General features: G+C 42.7%; 1 protein-coding gene and 1 pseudogene across 2 annotated transcripts in view; one reads left to right on the plus strand and one right to left on the minus strand.

Annotated features, from left to right (window-relative positions):
• MYO1D (myosin ID) overlaps window positions 1-20,798 on the plus strand; it is a 339,488-nt gene that overhangs the window by 225,810 nt on the left and 92,880 nt on the right. The window lies entirely within an intron of this gene.
• LOC132004659 (U4 spliceosomal RNA) lies at window positions 3,243-3,350 on the minus strand (annotated as a pseudogene).

Genomic DNA, 20,798 nt, shown 5'->3' on the forward strand with positions numbered 1-20,798 from the left:
TTCTTTTCTTTTTTTTTTTTTTTAAAGATTTTATTTATTTATTTGACAGAAAGAGATCACAAGTAGGCAGAGAGGCAGGCAGAGAGAGAGAGAGAGAGAGAGAGAGGAGGAAGCAGGCTCCCTGCTGAGCAGAGAGCCCGATGCGGGACTCGATCCCAGGACCCTGAGATCATGACCTGAGCTGAAGGCAGCGGCTTAACCCACTGAGCCACCCAGGCGCCCCTTTTCTTTTCTTTTTTCTTTTTTTCTTTTTTGAGTAATCTCTATACCCAGTGTGGGGCTCGAACTCACAACCCCAAGATTAGGAGTCACCTTCTTTTACAACTGAGCCAGCCAGATGCCCCAGCTTTCTGCAGATTCCTGAAAGGGATGTGTGAACGACTGATTTTGGCAGTGTGGACCAACAGATTTTAAGTGGCACGATGAGGTTCATTTAGGAAGCTAATTCTGACAGCATCTCAAAGTATGGACTAAGCAGAGGAGAGGCTGTTGAAATACAGACCTTTACATGGACTCGGGGTAATGTCATCGGATTCAGTGGCACCAGATATAAAAAAGACAAGCCATCAGAAGTTCTGAGATAGTCTTTTTTTTTTTTTTTTAAGATTTTATTTATTTGACAGAGAGAGAGAAATCACAAGTAGGTAGAAGAGGCAGGCAGAGAGAGAGAGAGGGGAGGAAGCAGGCTCCCTGCAGAGCAGAGAGCCTGACATGGGGCTCCATCCCAGGACCCTGGGATCATAACCTGAGCCGAAGGCAGAGGCTTTAACCCACTGAGCCACCCAGGTGCCCCCTGAGATAGTCTTAAAGTTAACATTTTTCAAAAATATATTTTCTCTGTGCCAGGCCCTAGTTTCATTTCCTACATGTATTTAGATAATTTTTTTTCATCCTACCCTGCCCTCTCTTTAAAGGCTCAGGATGTGCTGTGACCGGTAGCACATAATTGAAATAGGACCCCGAGAAGGAGGTTAGTTCGGGCAAGGTGAGGAGTTTGGGTCTGGCAAGGTCTAACAGATGGGCCCTCCAGGGGACCCCTGCCTGTGCTTTCCCCAGACAGGCAGAAACACCCATCCAGAGCTCCAGAGAAAGGTCTAAGCTCGACACTCCCATTTGAGAAATGATCAGTATTTTAACGAGAGGGAGACTTGCAGCCTCTTTTCCCCAAACACGACCGGTGTTGTCCGCTCACGTGATATGTGCCTTCTGACTCCTTGACTCGCTGTGGAGAAGACCACATTCTCTAATCTGTTTGCGGGTATAATCTGAAATAAAGAGTTAGAACTTGCAATTCCGGACTAGTCGGAATAGATGCATTTCACCCCGTCCTGCTCATTAGATACAACTAAAAACTCTGGACACTCTATTATAAAACAGACATAAGACTCCGAAAGGTGGAGAGAAGATAGGGTAGCTCAGGACTTCAGGACTCCAGAAGCCACATGGCAGCAAGTTCCCAGGAGGAACCGTCAGCCCAGAAATACTATGGGCTTGAACAAGATGAGCTCGCTGTCTCTTTCCAAAGGACCAGGAAATGAGCAGCCCCGCGAAACAGAAACCTTTTTTTGACAATAAATACTTCTCCAGAAAAACATCGGCAGTCAGGGATTACAGCCCCTAAACCCACTTCTATCAGCAAAGGTCTCGTGGAAAGCCGAGACCTCTGTCCTCGCCTGCCATCCCTCCCCAGCCCCACGAGGGAGATAGGAGGCCCAAAGGGGAGCCTGTGCTTCAACTCCCACCCAAGGGAAAATAGGTGTTTAGTTCCCTTTCCACAGTATCAGGGGAGCTGAGTGAGGACCCCAGGATTCTACCCCCTCCTGGAGGCTAAGAGGTACCTTTCCTATTCCCCACCGGCATGGTGTCAGGGGAGACCCATCTCAGGGGCCTGCACTTCCACTCCCATCCAGCAGTAAAGTACTGGTACCTTCTTCCCGGCTGATCCATTTGTAGCAGAAGCCTGTGAAAACAGAAGGTTTAACTTAGATCCAGCATCTGATAACACAGTTCCCAACATGACCAGGATACAATGGAAAATCACTCATCATCCCTAAAAGAAACACCAGTGTATATGGATTCAGCATATTGACAAGCACAGGATAAGGAAAGTAAGCCTGAAATTATGAGCGAATTCATCTTTTTGCATTGAGAGGATCATTAATTTGGAAGGTTAAAAAAAATTCAATTAAAATACCAGTAAGGAAAGTGACTTAATTAAGTTGATATTTTAAGAGAGAGAAAAAAATGAATTTAAAATGGATAATACAAAATGTGATTCAATTAGTGAAACAATTAGCTTTTTAAAATAATAATTTGACTGTGTGGGACCCGGTTATTTAATAGTTTTACCTAAGTCAATGGCTGTGTATGGTTAGAATCACTTGGGGAGCTTTAAGAAAACCCTAGATGTCCAGTCTGATCCCAGAACAAGGAAGTCAGAGGATCCATGGTGATTTTTTTTTTAATTATTTATTTATTTACTTGACAGACAGATCACAAGTAGGCAGAAAGGGAGGCAGAGAGGCAGGGGTGGGAGGGAGGCAGGCTCCCTGCTGAGCAGAGAGCCTGATGCAGGACTCGATCCAAGGACCCTGAGATCATGACCCAAGCTGAAGGCAGAGGCTTAACCCAGTGGGCCACCCAGGAGCCCCCGCAGTGATTTTTTTAAGCGTTTATTTATCTGTCTATTTTGGAGAGAGTCCACAAGTTCGAGGGCATGGTAGAGGGGAGGGGAGCAGAGGAGCAGGGAAGGAGATGGGGAAAGAATCTCAAGCAGACTTCACCCTAAGCACGGAGCCCGGAGCCTGACCTGGGGCTTGATCCAACCCATGCTGAGATCATGACCCGAGCCAAAACCAAAAGTTAGACGCTCCGCAGACTGAGCCACCCTGGCACCCCATCCCCAGTGACTGTAATATGCAGCCGAGGTTGGTGGCCACTGGCCTCCTAGCCACAGGAGGTGAACCAGATATGTGGAAGTATCGATAGCGGCAGTGTATGAGAATTAAAGTGCGGGAAGACTCAGAGGAGACTGAGTTCTGTTCCACTAAATGGCTTGGTATTAAAAAATCTCTTGAAGTGGGATTTCTGGAGCTGTTTCCTGCAATCCCTATTTTTGGACTTTTTAAAGTTCAATTTCTTAGGAAACTACTGAATTCTGAGTTGCAGTACAAATCCAGGAGCTCAAACTGCCAAGTATTCCAGGAGAGGCCTGAGATTTTTAGCAGACAGAGATCAAGTAGCCACTGGGCTGATTCCCAGGAATTGGCAGGTTCCAGCCATGTTTCAATTAGCAATAATCGCGCCTCGGATAAACCTCATTGGCTACGATACTGCCACTGCGCAAAGCTCCAGCCATGTTTCTAGTAAGGAATTTGACAAATTTAATCTAGAGATGAAATAGCCAAATTTGCACGCCACAGACAAGGTTCTCACAACAAAAGGGAAAAGTGACTCAAGGCTTTAAATTAACCGAGGAGGCTGTGGCCCAGCCTCCTGGGTGACAGCTTCTAAAGGAATCGGTGTTTAATTGTGTTAATTATGAAGCCGATTCATGAACATTATCTAGGTTGTGAATTTTCTTCTTGACGGTGCCCTCAGTCCCTCTCAAGACGTGGAATATTTAGGAGAAACTGAAGTTCATTGTGGCCGTGTTGTTCATTCTGTGCGGTGAGAGGCATCAGTGTTTGAGACTTAACTGGAGGGTTTTACTGAGTCACTCTCACTGAGCTGTTAAAATCAGGGTTGAGGGCGCCTGGGTGGCTCAGTGGGTTAAGCCTCTGCCTTCGGCTCAGGTCATGATCCCAAGGTCCTGAGTTCGAGCCTCTGTACCAGGGCTCTCTGCTCAACAGGAAGCCTGCTTCTCTCTCTCCCACTTCCCCCGCTTGTGTTCCCTCTCTCTCTGTGTCTCTCTTTGTCAAGTAAATAAATAAAATCTTTAAAAAAAAAAAATCAAGTGGCACCTGGGTGGCTTAGTGGGTTAAAGCCTCTGCCTTCGGCCCAGGTCATGATCCCAGGGTCCTGGGATCGAACCTCACACATCAGGCTCCCTGCTCACCAGGGAGCCTGCTTCCTCATCTCTCTCTCTCTGCCTGCCTCTCTGCCTACTTGTGCTCTCTGTCAGTCAAAAAAAAAAAAAAAAAAAAAATCAAGGGTTGAAAGCGCGTGTCAGTCAATGATGGAAACTTAGCCTTTTGGCTAGTTGATTACAATTATTTTCATTGACCTGAATAATATTGATCAGTCATATGGGGCTCGTAAGTAGGTGCTTATATGTAAAGTCGATTATATTGACTTTAAGACAATTTTTTGTTTCTGCTTGTGACCCCATATTTTCTATGATGGATTTTATTTCACCATTGGAATGCCATGTGGTTTGCACATGTTGGGATGATTTGTGGGGTTTGTGATCTCTGTATGGTCTGGTCATATGAACTCCAGTAACCCTGAAGACACATCTATTTTGAAGCACATTTACTAATTGATATTCACCAGGGCCACTGAATCCTCAAGAAAGCAAACAAGTAATTTTATTACGTTTGATGAAACTGGAAAACATTTCTAAAATACAGTATTTTCTTAACCATTCTTCCAACATGATAAAATTTCTTAAAAGTCATTGAAAGTGATATTTGTGAATATGCATTCTTTCCATGATGCATTTACACAATGAAGATTTCCCTATTTTCAGGTCACTGTTGCTGTATAACAACCTACCCCAAACCGAAAACCATGACCCTTTTATTATGATCATGGGTTCTGTGTCAGGCGGGAGTTGAGAACAGCAAAGCAAACAGCTCGTCTCTGCTCCGCCTCGTCTGGGGCCTCTGCTGGGAAGCCTACCTAGAAGGCTGGGGTGATGGAAGGGCTGGAGGCTGAAGTCCCTGACAGCTCACTCATGCACCTGAGCCAGGAAGACCTGAAGGCCGGGGCTGCTCACTGGAGAGCCTTCTGAGGCCTTTCTGAGATGCGTGGCTTCCTCACGACATGAGGGGCAGCGTAGTCAGGCTTCCTACAAGGGGGCTCAGGGCTCAGAGCATGTGCGTGCCAGTGAATCAGGCAGAAGCCACTGCCCTTGTATACCTCACCTCAAAACTTGCCCGTGTCCCTTCAGTGTCCTCTTCATGGTTCAAAGCAAGTCTGTGGTCAAGGGGAGGGTCATGGGCCCCATCTCTCAGGGTGAGGAACATCAAAGAATTTGTGAATATGTTTTAAGTCCTCCACAGTCTGCCCCTTGGTCAGAAAGTGTTTACACTGCTCTGACGATCGGAATGCACTCCCTCCCTCCCAAGATGCCCCGAAGTCTCCTCCCGCTATGGTCTGCATTCAAGGTTGAGGCCCAGGCTGCCATCCTCGGAGTCTGGGGGCAGTTCCTCAGCAGAGCTGCTCCAAACCTGCAGGCTTAGAAACGGTGGGTCTCTAAAAACACAAGTTCTCTGCCCCACACACCCAACATGCGGTGGCCGTACAGAGAAAGGAACCCCAGGAGACGCTCTCCATTCTGGGACACGGGGAATAGAGCACCCAGTGTTTGCTTCTGAGTCGCCTTCTTAGTCTGCTTCCTGCACATCAAGGGCTGGGGGTCCAAAAGCTTTGTTACATTTTATAACATCTCTGTCCTTTTCTGTCCAACCTGATATAATTCCTTTGAAATATTGGTGGACCTACCATGCATCAATTTTTAATCCACTGTATCAGACAAAAACCACAGCTGCAGATGGCTGCAAGATAAATGCTCCTATAGTTTGGGCTCCTTATACACCACGGTGGGACTCGTCAGAGCCCTGCTGTTGAACAGAGAAACTTTGTAAGGCATGGCCTGAAGATACAGAGAGAGCCTTTAGTCTGTCTGGAAGTTTCTATGAAGCACTGCCTTAGATCTTTCTGAGGTTTTGACCAAAGATTCTATAATCCCACTCTGGATTTGATCATTGCCCTGAAGCCATTTCTTAATTTGACACTCCCTTGCCATCTGGAAAAGCTGGGACTAAGAAAGAGCTGTGTTTTGAAACGCAGCGAGCACTGGCTTCTTTCTATTTCTTCTAACTTGTGCACGAAAGCTGACCCGTTCTCTATTAAGATCAACTCTCTCCTCTCACGGTTTTTCATAGGCAGCAAAGAGCAGCCAGATGTCACTTTCAATATTCTGTCTAGAAATCCTTATCTAAATCATTGAATTGGTCTGGTACATTTTCCAGCCTTGGCCTTCCCCATAGGCAACAGTGTTGTCAGATTTTCTGCCGCTTCCTAACAAGGGTCTCCTGTCCTCAAGCTTGAAATACCATTTTCCTTGCTTGCCTTCCGGCACTCACGGGCTGCCCCCTTAAGGCCCATCCCTATCCCACCACCCGGCTTCCGCTGCTTCCCAAAGCCAGCACTGGCTGTTCAAGGCTGGGTCGGAGCTCACCCCTCCTTCCGCATTTGCATTCCAGTGACTCCTGCTGTGTAACAAAGTACCCAGACTTCGTGGAATAAAACCACCACCACTTTATTCTGTCCATAGAATCCATGAGTTAGGAAACTGGAAATGGCGCTGTGGGACCCATCTGTCTTCACTCCCCAATACATACGCTGTGGTTGGCAAGACGCAGAGGCTGGGGTGATTCAGCAACTGGGGATGGGAACCCTGGGTCCCCTCAGACACCCACTTGTGCGGCACTGGGGCTGGGGCCGCGAGCCAGCACTGCTGCCCGGAGCACCAGCACCTGACCTCGCTGAGCAGCGTGGGCTCCTCGGGGACAGTGACGCCAGGACCGTCAGCCCCTTACATGGTGGCCCAGAGTACAAGCACTCGGTTGCTCTCAAGTGATGTAAGGGGGTCGACTCTCCGTCTTCCTAAACTGCGCTATTACAACGAGCCCACACAGTTAGGATTTCTGATTGATAGCTAGTTGGGCCACAGAGAGAGGAACGGGAGAAAGAAGGAGGGAAAGGGAGAGAAAAAAGGAGGTTGCGAGAAACCCAGGGATAGAGAGCCAGAGAACAGAGTCAAAATGAGAAAGTCACCAGGTGTCTGCAAAAAGAGTGACTGTCTTCTGAGTTTCTGAATAGGAAGCAGAATGAACAGAATGTCCTCTCCATCACTGAGAAGCCAAATCTATTTGTTAACTGAGAGCAGAGGAGTGTAAATATTACAATCCTGTAATCAAACCAAAGGACAAGAAAATAATAAACCCGGAAGGCCACGCATATATATCAAAATACATGCAGATGCGTGAAGAAACTAAGTGACCGCTACAATTTTATGAGAGCTGTTTGTGTGTTGGACACATCTTTGGTCAGAGGGGCAAAAACAAGATAAGGAAGTCCCTTAGAAGTGTGCGGAGAGAACTAACCACGCAAGAGACAAGATCTTCCCACTTGAGAAGAGGAAGTCTGGGGAAGAGAGGCCCAAGGGAGAAAACCAGACACGAACCACCATGAAAAAAGCATATGTTCTCCTCCCCCGTTAGTCCTTGATGGTTTTCAAGGGCTCAATCATCATTTTAAAAGATTAATTCTTTTTAAAGTAACAAGAGCTCAAGGGCTCATGGTCTATTACATTATTAGAGTCTTTTTGTCAGAAAATGTCAGTGCCTTTTCTTATGATTCACACATTCCGGAAACCTTCAGCTTCTTGAAATGATTGCTTGGGATTCTGGGATTCACAGCTAGCATCTCGAGGCCCCACAGCGTCACTGACAAAGCACGTGCCCACACACAGAAAGGCAGAGACGTATAGATGCGAATAGGGAGATAAAGAGCAATATGGGGCACAAAAAAAAAAAAAAAAAAAAGGCAAAACGACATGTACTTACAGCGGACTTGGGGGGAGTTAACCCCATCCCCTGACCTTTTGTGCTATTACATACATCTCAAGGCACCGTTTTGCAGCTGTAGACTTATACTTGGTATTGGTTGTTGTCCTACAAACTAATCTAATCCAGCAACTACGGGTTCATAGCCTTGAAATGACGTTTTTTTGACTATTGAAAACCAGAAGTTGGAAGCGAAGGATTACCTAATTTTCTTTTTTAAGATTTTATTTATTTATTTGACAGAGAAAGACAGAGAACACAAGCAGGGAGAGTGGAAGAGGGAGACACGCCCTGGATTGTCTTTCTATTAAGAGAAATCAAATGAAGTTCATTTCTATCACAAGAAATCGTAATGCAAGAATGCAACCAAAATTGGTTTAAATTCCAAACCACCTCTTTCAAGCAATCTTGAATAACTCTATATTACCATAGGAATTTAAACGGTTCAGGCATCTGGGTGGCTCATTGTTAAGTGTCTGTGTTGGACTCACTCAGGTCATGATCCCCGGGTCCTGGGATCGAGCCCGCCAGCACTGGGCTCCCTGCTCAGTGGGAAGCCTGCTTCTCTCTCTCCCACTCCCCCTGCTTCTGCTCCCTCTCTCACTCTCTCTTTCTCTCTCTGTCAGTCAAATAAGTATATAAAATTTAAAAAAAATTTTTTTTTAATTTTTCCTCAAAGAGCATAATAACATTTGGCTGGTTTGTCATCTTTAAATAATGACTATTTTCTTTGTAAAAGCCTCATAATTCCTGTGGTACAACCCATGAAAACAGAGAAAGGATAAGGAGAAAATTCAGTATCTTGCGAGTTTGTTCTTACTACAGCGGGCCCTTGGATTTCTAGGTCTAAAGTAATGAGCTCATCCTTTTAGCTCTCAAGGGCTAAATAAGTCAATTTGACTTACAAATATAGAACTGACTTAAAAAGAACAGAGGGAACTCTCTGGCATGATGGAAAAGTTCTGTATCTTGGGTGTCAAAAAATTCATCCACCAATACACTTTAAAGTCTGAGAGTTTTCTTTTATGTTAGTTAAACCTCAATTTTAAAAATCTTATTTGACTGATGGGTCTAGTTGTGTAGAGTATTTGGGTAGGACTGGAGTTATATGCTTTAATTTCCACTTAACTCTTATTTTAGCTGCTACTTATAAAAATAATAAAAGGTAAAAGGTACCTATGAACATAGTCTCTCTCATTTAAAAATTCTATTGAAACAATCCAGGCAAAAATCTCTGTGCTCAGTCATGGTACTTGTTTTTAGTCCCAAAATATTATTATACAGTGGAGGAAGTCTGTTCTCTCCTTTATCTACAGCACTTTGCTGCCAGATTACGATGATCAGAAAAATATTAAAACCAATATTATAGTGATGATACAAGTGTAAATATGTTTGAATACTTACCAGCCTACTATAGAGAGAATGCGTGGAGTATTGTGGAATAAAAAGGACAGAAATACCTGACTTGTCTGGGAAAACTTGCCTGGGAAAAGGGAAGGCTGCCAAGCCTAGCTACAAGGAAATAATTCTAGTTGGACAAACACAGAGATACCACATAAAGGTGACCTATTGATAAGCCAAATGATACTGAGATATTTCTTAACTACTGACCTGTCCTCGGGCTTGTGGGATGTCCCCCTTGGTCACGGTGTATTAGCCTGCTGAGTTCAGTTTCTTAATTATTTTGGATTTTTTATTTGTCCTCATCAGAGTAGTACGTGTACATGTAAGAGATCTTCCTCAAATTTTGCTACCAGGATTAAATGGATCAGGAAGGTTTCTTTCTCCGTTCTAAAGCATTTTCAGTGGCATGGGGATTACCTGGGCCTGGAAAGATCGCCTGTGACCTCATCTGTGCCCAGGAACATTTGGAGACTGTTTTTCTGACAACATTAAAAAAAAAAAAGTTTTCCTCGTTAGGAATCAATTTTGATCATTTTGTCTTCCTTTGAGTCCATTTCAGTAATTTGTATTTTCCTTAAAATCATGCATTTCACAAGCTTCCTCATTAATGAATATGAAATTACAAATGTCAGCCTCTTCTAATCTCTAAAGTAAGCGTGCCTTTTCTTAACTCCCGTTCTCATTCATAATGTTAGGTTTTTGTGGTTTTGACTTGTATTTTCTGAATTAGACTCTGCCAGGGGTTGGGTTCTTTTATTGGTCTCTTCAAAGAACCAGCTCTTGGATTTATCGTAGATGTTGATTTTCTCATTACATCCACTTCTGCTTTTATCTGAATTAGTTTTTATTTTGATTTATTTTATTCTTTCTCTAGCTTTTTTTTTTTTAAACATGACTTGCACTTTTTTTTTTTTTTTTTTTAAGATTTTACTTATTTACTTGACAGAGATCACAAGCGGGCAGAGAGAGAGAGGAGGAAGCAGGCTCCCTGCTGAGCAGAGAGCCAGATGCGGGGCTGGATCCCAGGACTCTGGGATCTTGACCTGAGCCTAAGGCAGAGGCTTCAACCCACTGAGCCACCCAGGTGCCCCTCCCTAGCTTTTTGTCTTTTAACTTACTCCCTTATTTAATAATGAAAGTATTTAAGACCACGTGTTTTCTTTTGATTATAGCTTTAGCTGCATCCTTGAATGTGTCAAGTTCTCTTTCTCATTAACTTATTATCTGTAATTGCAACTACAGTCCTTCAGTCCAGGGGCTGCGTAAAGAGCCCTGACTGATGAAGTTGTGCTATTAACCTTTTCATCATTTGCCAGCTTTATTGCACTGTGATTAGAGCATATGACCAACACACATCCTGCTTTTTGTGATTGGGGAGGGGGTGCTGCTTTGTTCCCCAACACTTGATAAATATAGGTAAACGTCTCAGGGACCGTATTAAATGTATATAGATGTTTGATTTAATTGGCAGTCAAATCTATTGGTTATTCAGCCTCTCTCTTCCCCCACTTACAATTGTTTACTTGAATGGCCAAAGACCGGGTCACCCACTAAGTTCACAATCCAGTCCATTCTTCTTGTGTTAGAACAGTTTTGCTTAATAAGGTTCTATTTTATTATTCAGTGCATGAAGAGGCGGTTTTCATTTTGTATCTTTATTTTAAAATATAATACATTTTATTTATTTATTTATTTATTTGAGAGCAAGAGCATGCAGGAAGGGGTGAGAGGGAGAGAATTTCAGACAGACTCACGGCTGAGCGTGGAGCCCCATGCGGGGCTCAGTCCCAGGAACCTGAGATCATGATCTGAGCCGACACCAAGAGTCTGACACTTAACCACCTGAGCCACCCAGGTGGTTTTCACTTTTTAAATTATACTTTTTGTCCATATAAAACTTTTTGTCCATATAAAACAGTTTAGTGGGTTTTGCCTAGGAGTTTTGTCTGTCATTAACTGTTTCCATCCCACTTTCTTTCTGACGTATCTTTGCCGCCCTTTCCTTTGTTTTTTTTTAATCTTGCTATGTCTTTCTCTTAGGTGCATCTTTTATAAACAGTGTATAGTTATATTTTGGTTTTGCCCTAATCTGTGACTCTTCTTTACCCAATAAAGAAGTTGTATCCTATTCACATTTCTTATAGCAACGGACAAGATTTTCTCTTCTTAAATTTAGTGGTGTTATGTATTTGTTTGTTTGTTTATTATATAAGGGTTTATTCTCAGTTCTAGTCCATTTGATCTATAAGTCTGTCCTTATGCCAGTACCACACAGTCTTTTTTACTATATCTTAGTAATATCTACATCCAACATGGGGCTCGAACTCATGACCCCAAGATCAAAAGTCCCATGCTCTTCTGACTGAGCCAGCCAAGCGTCCCTAAATTAATCATATTGTTTAGATGCTGGCTATTTTTAATGCTTCCATGATATTTCCTTTTATTTTCTTTTAGTTGCTATGTTGATCAAATTTACTTATTTTCTTTTTTACTAATGATTAGAAAGTTTTATGTTCTTTTTAACTCTAATAATTTATTGGTTACTGTTAAATGTTTAAATTGATCTCTTAAGACCAAGAATAAAATAGATTTACTTCTCTTCTCCTGTGGATGATGACAAAATTAATATTTCTTCTCTTTCCACGCCTTTCTACATTTTCAGACAGAGGAGACAGGTTTTTTTTTTTTTTAAGTATATGTAGACTTGGGGCGCGTAGGTGGCTCAGTCGTTAAGCGTCTGCCTTCGGCTCAGGGTCCTGGGTCCTGGGATCGAGCCCCACATCGGGCTCCTTGCTCCACAGGAGGGCTGCTTCTCCCTCTCCGACTCCCCCCTGCTTGTGTTCCTTCTCTCGCTGTGTCTCTCTGTCAAACAAATAAATAAACTCTTTAAACTCTTAAAAGTATGTAGACTTGAATGTTATTTTCCTGTGTAGAAAATTTATTTTTTGTACCCATATACTTGAAGATATTATCCCCTTTATTCTAGAGATTCAAAACTTTCCCTGGGCTACATTTCCATGTGACTCCTTATTATTTAAGTTGGGCTGGTATCTGTGGCTCTTTTATATCCAAAGACTGGAATCTTTCAACACTGAAATCTTTCAACATTGGGAAATTTTTTCTATTATTATTTTATTTCTGTGGTATCTGGTTGTTATATACTGCTTGCATTATTTTTTTTCTGTGTTTATTGAAGCATAATTGACAGATAAGAATTGTATATATATTTAAAATGTGCAACTTGATGTTTTGAACCATTGTGTTTTTAATTTATCATGTTTATCTTTCAGAATTATTTCTTTTTCTAATATTGGTCTTTTTGTACTTAAAAGTGCAACTGGGCACCTGGGTGGCTCAGTGGGTTAAAGCTTCTGCCTTAGGCTCAGGTCATGATCCCAGGGTCCTGCATTGGGCTCTCTGCTCGGTGGGGAGCCTGCTTCCTCCTCTCTCTCTGCCTGCATCTCTGCCTACTTGTGATCTCTGTCTGTCAAATAAATAAATAAAATCTTTAAAAAAAAATGCAACTATGTGTTAGGAATCTTTTTTTTTCTATTTTGCTCTGCTTTCTTGCCCAGACTCCATTGCAAAGGAGGACACCTGCTTTCCTTTCTCAGCCGAAGCCCTCTCCTTCTGAACTGCCAGATCTATAGCTGCGTCCCCTGCTGGGTCCTCCTTGCTGAGGAGGATCTGGAAGAAATGAGATCGGTTACGGTCAGAGACTATATCTGCCCTGTTAAGAATCTTGAATACCAAAGAAGAGGAAGGTTTAGATACATCATAGCACAGAGATCCCACAGATGATGAGACATAAGAAGGCAGCTAACAGAGTGAATCCTTGATAAGGAGTCTCACTTTTGTTCAGAGAAACCTCCTTCTGTGCTGTGGCTGAGGCCGCAACCCCTGCCCTAACAGATGTAATTCACTACGACGCCTTCCATTTCCATGGAACTCATGTAAAGGTTTTCAGGTACTGCCGTCTATCTTCTTTTAGGTTAGAGGGTAAAACCCCCTGAAGGCGGGTGGGGTGTTGTTTGTTTATCTTTGCGGCTATTTGATCCTTTACCATAATCTTATAGGGGAGATAAGACATCTAGTGTGATCCTTCTTTTGTAGAAGACAGATGCCTCACATGATTGAATAATCACATAGCTGAATTGGGGTTAGTGCCCAAGTCATCCTCTCTCCATGGCTTTTCCCCACTTACCAGCCTGTTTCCCAGAACACAAGGGGACATTCTGGGAGCTGTGTATCGTACCTGGGTGACAACAGAGCTTAATCTTTGATTATTTGTGTAGCAGAAGAAATTGGGTGCTATTGTCCCTCTTTTCTTCCAGAGCTCTGACCCATAGTCTGGGCTTACAAGAGAGGAGTTCCTATGCACAGCAGCATCTGGCCGCCAGACAGGGTGAAACAGGCAGGAGGAGAAGCCCATACTCTGCAATGGGAAGGGGACTGAGAAAAGAGTCCTCTGGCCCAGGCAGTGTCTAGGAAGGGGTCCTCCATCTGGATGGTTTCAGCAGACACCACCGAATCTCTTTTCCCTGCACTGCTGCAGCCAAGGCTCCTGGGATGTGCTGACGAAGTTACTCCTGTTAAAATTCTCATTTTATTAGGCTTTAATCAGACTCTCCCGTGAAGGGCTATATAAACTCAGTTCTAAATTTTGCATCTAAAATAGCCAAATGAGAGTGAAGCATCACAGACCTAAAATGCTTTTAGAAATAAAAGAGATATTTTTAATTTAATCATGTAAAGTCGTCTGGATGGGCTACATCTAGTGGCAGGAAGACTGATATAACTTCTTACCGGTGGCCTCAGAAAGCCAATGACCTGCATGGGTTTGTGAGATGATTTCCAGTGCCTTGATTATCTTTCCTTCTCTCCTTTAAGCGCTGACCCTGTCATTCTTTTAAAGTCAATCTAAGAACTTACCTCCTGTGAAAACTTATTCACTTGATGTTTAGTGATATTTATTTATGCAACTTATGTTAACTTGTGCATGATATTTGAAAAAGCTTATGATAAAGAACGTGGTTCTGACTCAGTCTAAAAGCCCGAATTCCAGTTCCAAGGTCCACAAATTAGCTAATCTCTTGGAGCCTCAATTTCCGTATCTGTAAAATGCGGACATGGAACTAAGAGGGCTTCCAAATGTATGGACTGTTAAAATGTTCTTCGGTTGTTTATTTGTCTGTTCCACTGGTCCAGCTGGATTGGGAATCCCCTACAACGAGGCTTGTGCCTTCAGCATCTTTGGTGCATGCCTCCGCACCCCCCTCCCAGGCGGCCTGGCACTCTGCATTCCCCCCAGCGGCTAGCTTGTCAGTGTTGATCGCAGGGCTGACAGCACCTGTGGTGGCCAGGAGGTGGCACTTTGGTATTTCCTGCAGTAGGAGAACAAACCCACAGAGTGAAAAATCACGCAGGTTTCTGCTTTACTGACCCAAGCAGACTGACTATCTGGGGATCAAAATAAGCAAAGAGCTCTACTTTTTATATTTATATGTAATAAAATTGGCTTTTGGTGGTGGTTGGTATATAAGCCTATGGGTCTCAACACATGCGTAGATTTGTGTAACCACCACTACAGCCAGGACACACAAGTGTGCATCATCTCAAAAAACTCCCCTGGGTCAGACTACCGCTGGCGCTGAACTCTGACAACTACCCATCTGTTGTCCATACGTAGTGTTCTCTTCTAGAGAATATCGCATAAATGGAACCGTACAGCATGTTACCTTTTGCGGCTGACTCAGCATAATGCCTTCAAAATTTGTCCGCACTGTTGCCTACCAGTCATTTGTATCATGAGTTTATTCCCTTTATTGCTGGATAGCATTACATTGTATAGACATATGGTGCCTTGTTTCTCTATTCACCTGCTGATGGATATCCAGTGGTTTCCAGTTTGGGGCCACTGTGAATAGAGCTGCTATAAACATTCCTGTGTACATTTTTGAGCGAACATAGGGTTTTTACATCTCGAGGATATATGCGTAGGAGTGAGATTGCTGGGTCACGTGGTGATTCTGTGTTTAACTCTTTCAGTACCCGCCGACTGCTTTCCCTGTGACTGTCTCATTTCCCATTCCCAGCAGCAGGGTGTGAGAGTCCCAGCTGTTCTCCACCCTCTTTGGTGTTCCCACTTTGCTGTTGGCGTTGATTTATTTTTGTTTTTATTTGGCCATTCTGACGGGTTTGTGGTGGTACCTCATCTCTGCTTTGATTTGCATTTCCCTCCTAGCTAATGATGTCGACCGTCTCTTCATGTGCTGATTTGCCAGCCAAGGGACTTGGAATCTTCTGCTCATTTCTAAATTGAATTGTTTGCTTTCTTCTTGTGGAATTTGAAGAGTTGTTTACACACTGATCTTCCTGCCAGTGTCTTTCTCAAAGACAAGCTTTAAGTTTGATGACATTCAATTGACCCGTTTTTTTCTTTTATGAGTGGCGCTTTGGGTGTTTTTTCTAAGAAATGTTGCCCCCATCCCAGGTCACAGATATTTTCTCCTGTGTTTTCTAATAAAAGTTTTATGGTTTTACATTTTACATTTATATCTGTGATTCGTTTTGAATTCATTTTACATAAGGCGTGAGATTTAAGTTGATGTTTATTTCTTTTGCATGTGGCTGTCCAAATGGTCCAAGTTACCCAAATGTCCAAATCATCTTTTCTCCATTGAATTGCCTTTGTACCTTAATGAAAAACTGGTTGGCTATATTTGTGTCTATTTCTGATTCTTCACTTTGGTCCACCAATCTTTGTTTTCTTCCCTTTGATAATCCCTTTAACAATTACATTATCTTCATCACTGTCACTTTCTATTAAGAAAATCAGCTACAGTGGGTCTTTCCACTTTGTTCTTCTTTTTCATATTGTTTTGGATATTCTGGTTCCTTTGCCTTTCCATACACACTTTAGAATCAGCTTCTTCTTTTTTTTTTTAAGATTTTATTTATTTATTTGACAGACAGAGATCACAAGTAGGCAGAGAGGCAGGCAGAGAGAGAGAGAGAGGAGGAAGCAGGCTCCCTGCTGAGCAGAGAGCCTGATGCGGGGCTTGATCCTGGACCCTGGGATCATATCCTGAGTCGAAAGCAGAGGCTTTAACCCACTGAGCCACCCAGGCTCCCCTAGAATCAGCTTCTTGATATCCACAAAAAGTTCTGCTGGGATTTTGGTTGGGATTACATTAAATCTGTAGATCCTCTTGGGGAAAATGTGCATCTTGATGACAGTGTGTTTTCCAATCCATGAACATACTATCTCTGTGTTTATTTTGATTTTTCTTTTATACCTTTCGTCAACATTTTCATTTGATATCTCTCATCAACATTCTGTATTTTTTCAATAGATAGTGTACATGTTTTTTAGGTTTATACGTTAAGTATTTTTTATTTTAGACTTCCTGTGGGTAGTTTTGTCTTTAAATTTCTGTTTCCAAAATTAATATGTCAACCATACTTAAAATTTGTTTAAATTTTTTAAAATTCTATTTCCAGTTGTTCATTACTAATATATAGAAATATTTTTGTGTGTTGGCCTTGTGACCAACAAGAACCAGTGACCTTGTTAAACCTACTTATTAGTTCTAGGAGCTATTTTATAGATTCCTTGGGATTTTTTTCTTAATGTAGATAATCATGTAATCAAAATAATATGGAGACATTTATTTCTTCCTTTTCCTTTTAAATTTCCTTAAACCTGCCTAATTGCACTGGCTAGGGCTTCTTGTCTGATGTTGCCCAGCGGCAATGGCCATGGAAGTCCTCACCTTGCTTCCTATCTCGGCAGAAAACCTTCAGTCTTTCACCACTAAGTGTGGTGTTCGCTGAGGCATTTATGTACATGTGATCTACCAGGTTGTGTTCTTTTCTAATCCTGGCTCCTTGACAGCTTTTTATCACGAATGGATGCTGAGTATTGTCAAGTGCTTTTGTTGTGGGGTTGTTTGTGGTCTGCAGCAGCCAAGAAAGAATTCTTGAGACATTGTATGATATAACTTAGTCAGTTTATTTAAATAGCACGGGGATGGGACATGTGGGCAGAGCTGCACTTTTGCCGTGTGAAGCTGGTGGTTATATGCTTCGTGCTCAAGGGGAGGGGATGTGCAGGGAGCATTAGATCATAATTTTTTTTTTCAAATTTCTACTTCTAAACCTACTTTCACTAAAAGAATTTTTTTAATTGGAAAAAAGAAAACTACATTCACAAGACTTCTGTGGTGCTTATCGTTCAGCTGGATATGAACTATGGGTGAGATGTACAGGCAGTCATTCTCATGACCTTTAAGAATGTAGCAATCAGCACGTCTTTGATCCTTCATGAGACGATGCAGGCTATATGTCAGCCTTCTGGACTAATGGTGAACATTTTTCTGCTTCCATCCCTCATCGTTTTCTTCTGACCAATTTTTGGTCCTTAAATTCTTAAGGTTCGAAGGGCAAAGGGCTCATCTTCTGTAACTTCTTCAAGCTGACAGGGGTCGTAGGGATGTCTCTACCTCTGGAATGAAACTGGTCAGTGTCTGTCCCTACAGGTAGTTATAATGGAAAGCCATTGCTATAGAGTCAAGAGTGAACATGAAGGTGAATTTGTTTCAAGTAGGAAGGATCGTCTGTCCGCTGAGCAAAGCAGTTAGTACCTGCTTGCACATATCTCAACAATAGGAGAAGACAAAGTGAGAGGGACAACACGTTAGGATTATTGGTTTTTTAAAGCTTTAATTATTTATTTTGAGAGAAAGAGAGTACAAGTGGGGGGAGGGGCAGAATGGTGAGAGAGAATCTCAAGCAGACTCCCCACTGAGCATGGAGCCCCATGCAAGACCCCAGAATCCTGAGATCATGACCTGAGCCAAAATCAGGATCCAGCCACTCAACTGACTGAGACACCCAGGTACCCCTAGGATTGTTATTACAATGAAAATAAGAAGAGTGGAGTGCCTAAATGGCTCAGTTGGTTAAGTGTCTGCCTTCAGCTCAGGTCATGATCTTGGGGTCCTGGGATTGAGCCTGGTTCTCTCTCTGCCCCTCCACCTCCCCCAGTTACATTTCCTCGTGCACACATGCCCCTCTCTCTCTGAAATAAATAAAATCTTAAAAGAGAGAAAATAAGAGCGATGAGAAGACACTTTAGTGTGGACCCTAGTCCACGTCCTGACCGGAAATGTAACCAATACCATTAGGTGACAATGGAGGGTATGTAAGAGCACCAGTTTGATGACTCATATCCAGTAAGTAATCCCATTGTATTTTTGTCATAATCTGGAATGTAGATACAACATTCTCTGTAATAATGGCACATGGTCTGCCGGGTTCTGCGATTAAGACATCTAATGCCATTCTAGTTTGTAGAACTGCTTTGTGTACTTGGATCATTTCAGTGTTTAATAGTGTAATGCTTTTTTGAGAACCATTTAAGGCCTTAATTGTCTACTTATCAAGAGCCTCCACGTGCCGTATGACATCCTCTAAACCTGATGGGAGAAAAATTCATGTCATATGGTCACAGCAATAACACACGGATCTTGTCCATTGTTTTAGATACAGAAGATTGCCTGGACTTGGGTAGTCTTGGTGCTGTGGCCATGCGTCCCAGCATGCCCTGTAGTATATTTTCCAGTCCAGCCTGGTGGAATCCACTGCCACAAATTTGGCCCACGTTAACAACTGTGTTCCATTAGGTACTAGCCATCTGAGGCCTTGTCATCTCATCCAATCTCTAGCAAAGCTGTCAGTTACCCCAGCTTTGGTGGGGGTGGGCAGGATCCATCCCATTTGGTGAGTACTTTGGGGCCATGAATCAGGGTATGGTTTTTCTGTTCTCAGTACAAAAAGGCCTTTGGCTTAGTTGTCCTGTTGTGGGAGTAAGCTACATATATCCACCTTGGGCATATCAATAGAAAGGACTACATAGCTGGGGAATTCGTTGTCCTCAGCCTATCTGTGGACTGGCATATTCAGTTAACATTTAGATAATCTGAAGATAAGAGAAGGGTCTCTTACGAGTCCCATGTAACATCTACCATAGGCCAGCAAGAAACATTCATTTTAGTGATGGAAATGTCACTATATGTGCTGGTATTGGGGTGGTGTATCATATCGGTTATGGTTTTAAGGAGCACTTTTATTATCTTGGCCACACAGAATTGAGCAATGTTGGGGAGTCCATTCCATTGACCAGGTGTTTAAATAATCACGTGCCCATGAGGTTCTATATTATCCCCATGGAGTAACAAGCAGGAAGACTATCTACCAATACATGAGCTATTATGGCAGTATCTCTGAAGTGGACCTCAAGTTGTCTAGCTCAGGCAGACAACAAACATTTAAAGACAAAAGTAGAACCTAACATCCATAAGGATGCGTTATTGGAACATAATTTTTCTCTCCAGATTCACCCTGATTTCCAGATAGCCAAATCAAGACTGATCTGTTTGTAAACCAAGGCCAGTTTTAACAAACCTAGCCTGGTTATTTACATAAGCTCAGCAAGAATAGTGATTGATCATAGAGATCCTTTAAAATCTGCTTTGGTGGAATTTTGTATAAGGAATCTCTAGTTTGAACTCTTTGGTAGCCATGCAAGAGCAGAGCCATGCCAAATAGTTGTCATCAGACTTGCCTGCAGTACTTGTAGATTTGGGTGTATTCCTCTTCCCAAGGTTCCCAGAATATCCCAAGATTTCCTGTACCTGCCAGGAAGTGACATTCTTTACTCACCTGGTGGGGCTGCTCGGAACCCAGAAGCAAGGGATCAGACCAGCATCTCAAAGGGGCTTTATGGGCTCCATAAAGTCAACCTTAGTTCCTTGAAGCTGTCTGATATCTGAGTCTATGACTACCTCTCTCACAGCATTCCTGTCAAAGTCTTAGTAGTATAACCAACATTTCCAGTGGCGTCCCATTACAAGGAGAACAGATTGTTTTTGTTTTTTAAGTATGATTTAAATTCTAGTTAGTTAACATAGTGTGATATTTGTTTCAGGTGTACAGTATAGTAATACCACACTTCATATATCACTGGTGTTCAGCACAAGTGCCCTTGATTCCCATCACCAATTTCATCCATCCCCCCCGCCCCGCCTCCCTCTGGTAACCTTCAATTTGTTCCCTAACTTTAGAGTCTATTTCTTGGTTTTCCTCTCTCCTTTTTTTTTTCCCCTCTTTGCTCATTTCTTTTTTTTTTTTTTCTTTTAAGATTTATTTATTTTAGAGAGAGAAGGAGAGAAGAGTGTGGGAAGGGGTAGAGGGAGTGGGAGAGAGACATTTCAACAGACTCCACACTGAGCACAGAGCCCAACACAGGGCTCGATCACACAACCCTGAGATCATGACCTGAGACAAATCCGAGAGATGCTTAACCGCCTGCGGCACCCAGGGCCCAACCATTTGTTTTGTTTCTTAAATTCCACATATGAGTGAATTCCTATGGTATTTGTCTTTTTCTGACTTATTTTACCTAGCTAATACTCTCTAGCTCCATCCACATTATTGCAAGTGGCAAGATTCCATTCTTCTTTATGGCTGAGTAATATTCCATTATGTATATACCACTTCATCCATTCATCAGTTGATGGACACTTGTGCTGTTCA

This window comes from Mustela nigripes, chromosome 16 (genome assembly GCF_022355385.1).
Source record: "Mustela nigripes isolate SB6536 chromosome 16, MUSNIG.SB6536, whole genome shotgun sequence".
In the NCBI taxonomy this organism is placed as follows: domain Eukaryota; kingdom Metazoa; phylum Chordata; class Mammalia; order Carnivora; family Mustelidae; genus Mustela; species Mustela nigripes.